Source organism: Echinops telfairi, unplaced genomic scaffold (genome assembly GCF_000313985.2).
Source record: "Echinops telfairi isolate 266 unplaced genomic scaffold, ASM31398v2 ScPeMD7_2291;HRSCAF=2852, whole genome shotgun sequence".
Taxonomy (NCBI): Eukaryota; Metazoa; Chordata; class Mammalia; order Afrosoricida; family Tenrecidae; genus Echinops; species Echinops telfairi.
Genome location: NW_022106189.1, coordinates 47685528 through 47692490, shown reverse-complemented (window position 1 = coordinate 47692490; position 6963 = coordinate 47685528).

Sequence of the window (6963 nt, the reverse complement as noted above, 5' to 3'; positions counted from 1 at the left end):
GGCAGAAGGGACCTTTGGGGCATGGGGGTGGAGCTGAAGGCTCCCAGTTACACAGGTGTCTCTGGTTATTGGTCATCGAAACCTATGGCTTGACAAGTTTAAGATGTGCGCATTTCACTGTGTGTAAATTTATCTTTAAAAAGCTATAAACAAGTACTGACCTCTATCCCACCGGGTGGGGGTGAGAAGTACTCTCTGCTGGCACTGGGGGGGCACGCAGGCCGAGAGTGAGTCAGGTGGAGGGTTGGGTACACACAGAGAGGGGTGGTGGTGGTAGTAACTGGATAAAAAAAGAATGAAGGGGTGGAGTCTAGCCTGTCAATCAGGTCACATGCTGATGTTCCCTCCTTGTGGGCGTGGTCTTCTCATGAGGATTCTGGGAACTTCCTCTGGATTCCGACATCAGAAGAGGCGGGCCACTCTCTCTCCATCCCTCTCTGTTACACCTTCCTGTTGACAAGCCACTTGGAGCCATGCCGATGGCAGCCAGAGCCCTGGAGATGCGTCCACCACTGCCATGGGACCCAAAGGACTTTCCACCCACTGGCCCTGGGATCTTTGTGCATTTGTCATCATTGCACGTACTGCGTGAGTCTGAAAAGAAGTTATGGGCTAATATCAGACATGTGGGCTAATATCCGACTTATGGACTTGGTCTGGACCAGGCTGGGCGTTTTCTCAATATACAATGACTAATATAAAGCTCTCTCTTACACACATATGAGTGTCCATGGACGTGTTTCTCTAGTCCGCCCCAGCGAACACCAGCTCCGTCCAGTCAGTTCCGACCCCTAGCGACCCAGCCCTGCCCCGTGCTTAGCCTCTTGCCCCGAAGCTGCAGCTACCGTGTCAGTCCACCTTGTGGAGGGTCCTCCACTGTATGGAAACACTGCTCACAGAGCCGTGGGGGTGGGGGTGGTCCACATGTGAACGGTCGCTGCAAAAATCTGTCAACATGTCTAAATGTTTGCGATGGTGCCTGATAACGTGTGGGAAATGTATTTCTCACTGTGGATTGTGGACCAGCAAGTGTGACGGTCCCAAGAGCATCACGGGGGAGATTAGGGAAGATCCGCAAGTGAGAGCGGCAGACACTGGCTGTGCAGCAGACCTCGGGTGAATTCCAGCCTCGACGGCTGGCCAGCCGGCCAAACAAACAGATCTGTCCTGTAAGAAGCTCAGCCAGAGAGCTCCCCAGAGGCCAGGGCGGCGAAAGTTTGTCTCAGGTACTTGGAGCATGTTGTCCGAAGAGATCCGCCCCAGGAGAGGGACAGCGTGCTTGGTGACGTGGAGGAACAGTGGGGGGAAGGGCAGGTCCTCACAAGCTGGGTTGCAGGGTGACCACGACAATGGGCCCAGACATAAGCATCCTTGTGAGGATGACTCAGGAGCTGGTGTGGCTCACGCTGTTGCACGTCAAGTCACTGTGAGGCAACCCCGACTCGACAGCACCTAAGGGCCCGCACAGCAGCTCGGCCAGCTGAACTTGCCCCCAACTCTGCAGGGCAGGGTGCAGCCTAGGCTGCCTCCCAGCTCCAATAGTCCGTGTGTTCCCCTGGAATGGAGATAGGGGATGTAATCGGTTGTACTCGAAACTTAAGCCCAAGGGAGAAAGATGGGCTGCCTGCTCCTGTAAAGCCTCACAGTCCCCAGGGAAACGCTATAGAGCACTTCTCTGTCCCCTACAGGTGGCTAGAATCCGATTCAGCCCTGCGGCAGTGGGTTGGGTTTGGTCCGGACTTGTGCTGCGTTGAAGAACAAAGGCTCACGGGGCTCTAGACTCGTGGTGAGAGAGTGAGTTGTAGGCACAGCCTTGTCCAAAGGCAATGAGTTCTTTGGCCAGAGGTCTCTCCTCGCAGCAGCCTGGCAGCTCCCCACCCTCAGTGTCACATGCAGGAAACAGACAAGCACCTAGCATCTCAGAGGGGTGGGCAGGGTGTGGAGGCCGGGCTGCCCTCCTTAGTGGTCCTGGCCATCTCCTGTTGGGTACCATGTCCCCGAGGGTCCCTCCTGACTCAGATTCCCCAGGAAGCGGAGCCTGGGCTTCTCTTGCTCAGGATAGAGTGGCTAGGAGCAGGAATCTGGAGCCCAGGTTATACCTACTGCTAACCCCACGGCCAGCGGATCGAGTCCACCAGCTGCTCCAAGGGAGAGATGAGGGCATCTGTTACCGAAATGATTTACAGCTTTGTGTATTAGTCCAGGTAGACTAAAGAAACAAACTCAGGGAGACTCGTGTGTATAAGAGTTTTATATAAAAGAGCAATTGTATATTGAGGAAACAGCCCAGTCCAGATCAAGCCCATGAGTCCAATATTAGCCCATATGCCTGATACTAGTCCATACATTCTTTAGATTCATGCAGTGCATGCAAAGATGCCAAATGCAGGAAGGTCACAGGCCAGTGGGTAGAAGGTCTTATGAATCCAGTGGCAGTGGAAGCATCTCAGTGCTGGTGTGGGTCTCCATGTGGCTCCTCCAGCTCCAGGGCTCTGGCTCCATCAGCATAGCTCCATCTGGCTTGTCAGCAGGAAGATGAAGCAGTGTGGGTCCTGCCTCCAAGGAGGAAAACAGGAGTTCCCTGAATCCTCCAGAGGCAGCATTGGCTATATGGCCTGAGGGACAGGCTAGACTCCACCCCTGTGTAAGTTGACCTCGGAAACCAATGGGGCAGTTCCACTCTGTCCTAGGAGTGACACACATTATCACAGAGCATAAGTCACTCCTCTAATGTCCCTCGGGACCACATGGGGGAGCTGGGGTCCTGTCCCTCAGCTGATGGAGGCCATCTATATGAGACCCCAGCAGTGGGTGGCAGAGCTGGTCTCGACTCAGGACCTTGGTGGCTAGGTCAGCTCCTTAGGTGGCACTGCCGAGGTGGCAGGCTTCCTCCCTTTTCCTCTGGGCCCCCCTGCTGCTTGCCTGGGCCTGAGGAAGGAGTGGGTGCCCAGGGAGGGATTGCTTGTGGTTGGGTTGGTAGCCTTCCTGCTGCCTGAGAGGAACGGGCTTTTGTTGAATACCATCGAGTGGAGGCTACCTGCCCACGTGGGACTACCCCCACCCCCCCTTACAGGAGCATCCCAGGAGTAAGGATTCCAGGCCTGGCTCCACCCTTTCTCCTGAGGATCCATCTATTGGGCTCCAAGCTTCCAGGTAAGGGGGCCTGGGAACTAGGCAGCTGGAGTGTGCTCAGTGAAACACAGCAATACCCCAACCCCCCAAAATAATTGTCAGGAAACAAGACAGCCATTCAGGGGCTGCCTCTGGGGGTGGGGCTGGGGGCATGGATAACAGTGCTGCTGGAACTCTGCCAGCCCCCACCCCACCCTTGGGCTCTGGAAAGGGTGCTTGTTACCATCTTATGGAAAAATATACCTAAAATATCCCTAGCAAAATGTAGCTCCCTAACAGGAGGAAGAGCTTTGCACCTTCCATTTTATTGGGGTACAACCATGCAGAGCAAACAGCTCAAGTGCTCTCTCCTCCCTCTTCTCTCTTTTCTCTCCCCCCTCTCTTTCTCTCTCTCTGTCCCCCCTCTTTCTCTCTCTCTGTCCCCTGCCCCCATGAGACTCTCATCTTGCCATCACCATCGTCATTTCTGAAATGCTTTGTCGCTGCACAATGCCCCAGCTTTCCTTTCCTAGTGCTTTCCCCCCACCGAAAAAAAATCATTGCCGTCGAGTCACAGCGGCCTGCTCTAGGACAGGGCAGACTGACCTTGTGGGGTTCTCAGACTGAATTCTTCCTGGGAGCAGAAAGCACTGGCTCCCAGGGAGCAGCTGGTTGTCTCAAGCCACTGACCTTTCTGTTAACAGCCCAAGGAGCAGCACTCTGGCACCAGGGCTCCTCCACTGAGCACCCTCCCCACCTCCCCAGAACCTGCCCTACACCACTTTGTCCCGTGCACTGGCCTGGGCTAGAGATTCCCTAGGACATCCCACTCTCCCCTCTCCCACCCGCATCCTCAGAAGCTGACTTGGTTCCTGTGCTGAGCCATGCTATATCTGGACTAGAATGCTTCCCCCCCTGTGGCTGCCTGGCCTCAAGCTGCCTAACGTGTGAGACACCCCCCCACCCCGCCCCCTGCAGGTAGAAGTTGGGTCACAGCACAGCCAAGAAGACCCTGGGGCCAGCTCAGCTCAGACGCTCTTTCCCGGGCTGCCCTGTGTTGGGGACTCACTGGCTTGCAGTACAGTTGGGTTGGCTTGCCTCGGGCTTATCTGCTTATCTGCCCATCTGTTGGTTGGCAGGCCCTGGGACCGATCCCACCTTTCGGCTCTAGAGGATGAAGCTGCCAGGAACACACGTGCACAGCTCTGAGTTTTCAAAAGACACAAGGGGACAAAGGTGATTGCTCCAGGGCAGGGGTTGGTGAACTTTGGAGACCAAAGAGCCTATCCCATCTTGCCCAACAACTCAAAAATTATGCGTGAGGCATAAATACATTTTTGGTCGTTACAGAATCTGGTGTCAACTTACAACTATGCGGAGTGAGGGGTAGAGTCTAGCCTGTCCATCGGCCGCCACTTGATGACCTCATTTGGAGGCACTATGGAGATAAATAGCTCACTGGAGGCCAGACTCACAGTCTCTGCTACACATTCCTGCTGACGTGGTGGAGCTGTGGTGATGGGGCCAGAGCCTTGGAGCTGGAGGAGCCACGTGGAGACCCATGCCAGCGCTGAGATCTTCCACCACCACTAGATCCACAAGACCTGCCACCCACTGGCTTGTGATCTTCCTGCATTCGGAGTCATTGCATGTGTTGCATGAGTCTGAAGAGGAATTACAAATTGGTATCAGACATATGGGCTAATGTCAGACTTATGGACTTGATCTGGACTGGGATGTTTTCCCAATATTCAATTGTTCTTGAATATAAAGCTCTTTCTTATACATATGTGAGTCTCCCTGGATTTGTTTCTCTAGTCTACCCAGACTAACACAATGCTGTACCAGTATGTATACATGGGTACTGCCCTATGTATATGTGTGTGTCTGTTGTATTTTGTATGCCTACTGTATCCGTGTGTGTGTGTTCGTGTATCTGTTTTACTGCTCTGTGTGGACCTACTATTCCAGTGTTGTGCATGTCACTTTCACACGGATCTGCCTAGTCCTGTGTGCGGGGCCATTATCCTGGGCGGTGTGTATATGGCCTGTTTCTCCCAGTGACAGCACAGCACCCTGGAATACAGAGTTGCCTTCTTCGCTCTAATTGCTACATTGTATCTCACTGCATGCCTGTGCCTGTGGACAGAGGGTTCCTTTTCCCAGCCTTTTTCTTTTCTTGCTACACAAACACATAGAAAAGCCTGGATTTCATCTCTTTGTAGAACCAAGGGTGGGAAGGACTTTGAAAGAGCCCCAAAGGCTGCTGAGTCGGGGGCTTTGGGCACCTGCCCAGGGGTCCTCCTTCCTCACCCTCACCTCGTGACCGCACACTTTTCCCTTGACATCGTTTGCATGTTGGGGGGAAACCAGCGACCCTACAAAGACAGCAGCTAACAATCCCCCAAACTCCACTCTCATTAAGTTGATTCTGACTCCTGGTGGTCCTACATTGGATTATGGAAACAAATCACCTTCGCTTTCTCCTGCAGAGCGGCTGGGGGCCTTGAACCACCAGCCTCGTGGTTCGTCGTTCAAGGCTTGTCTGGCAGTGCCACTGAAGGTTGAACGCAGGCCACCTGCACTCACCCCTCTAGGGACCTCGCTAGTGGGAAAAGGTCTGGAAACCTCTATCTAAGCAGAGGAAGGACTTTGCTGAAGGGAGGGGTGCAAACATCTTCTGCCTTCAAACCTTTGAGGCCAAACATGTGCCTGACCCAAGTCCTGCATCTCCAGTCCCCTCACGTGCATCACTGAGGGGAAGAATAGATGGCCTTGGATCGTGGTGTTGGTGAGCTTAGGGTGCTGCGTTTGAACTGTGGTGCCAGAGAAGATCGCTGAAGCTGCTGCAAGGACAAGCCGATCTGTATTGGAAGTACGGCCAGAGTGCTCCTCAGAGGCCGGATGGCAAGACTTTGTCTTACATGCTTTGGACATGCTGTCAGCAGGACCAGTCCCTGAAGAAGGACATCATGTTTGGTAAAAGGGAGGGTCAGGGAATGGGCACAGGGGCTGTGCTGGGTTCACAGTGACTATGAGGCTGGTGCCCCGCAGGGCAGTGTTTCCTTTTGTTGTGGATCTGGTCGCTGCGAATCAGATCTGACAGGGCACAGTCCCTGACAAGAATTCTTAATATCAGACTCCATCACTCAGAGGTCCACTCCATCTCTTACTTGCTCTTGGGGGCAGAGAGACCCCCGGAAGGGCAGTGATGTGTTGGGGAACCCAGGCAGGCCATGCTTCTCATTTCCTGGCAGTACCCAGGCCCTGCCTCTCCACCCTGGGCACGGGTCTGGCAGGCAGGTAGGCAGCAGTGACCCCACAGGGGAACCACTGCCAGATGGACACTCCCAGAACTGCCTTGGCCCAGGGCAGGGGAGGAGGCAGACAAGGGGCCATTTCTTTACCGAGGAGTCTGGGCCCCAGGTCTTCAAGTCCTGCTCACTTTCGGGGCTCTGCTCTGAGAAGGCAGGGCCACCCCCCTCCCTGGCGCTGAACACTGGATGGCTGCAGCAGGTGCTGAGCCGGTACAGGTGGGGCCCAGTGGCTCAGTCCACAACGAGGGCATCCCTGCGGCACCAGGCCTGGTAGAGGCTGGCCCTGAGGCGGAGGGGGTGCCCCGCGCTACCCCACGGTCCCCAGGGGGCGCTGCATCCTCGCGTCTCAGGGAGCAAAGCGAAAGTCCACGCTCCGGGCCACGCGGGCACAGCTCCGCGGGCGGCGTCGCCAGGGCAAGCCAGCCAGAGGAGCGTTTCTGGGGGCCCCCGGCTCCGCCACCATGCTGCGCGCGCGAGGGTCAAAGCCGAGCCAGGAGGCAGGGCCGCTCCTGGGGCCGGAGCAGGGTCTCCGCGG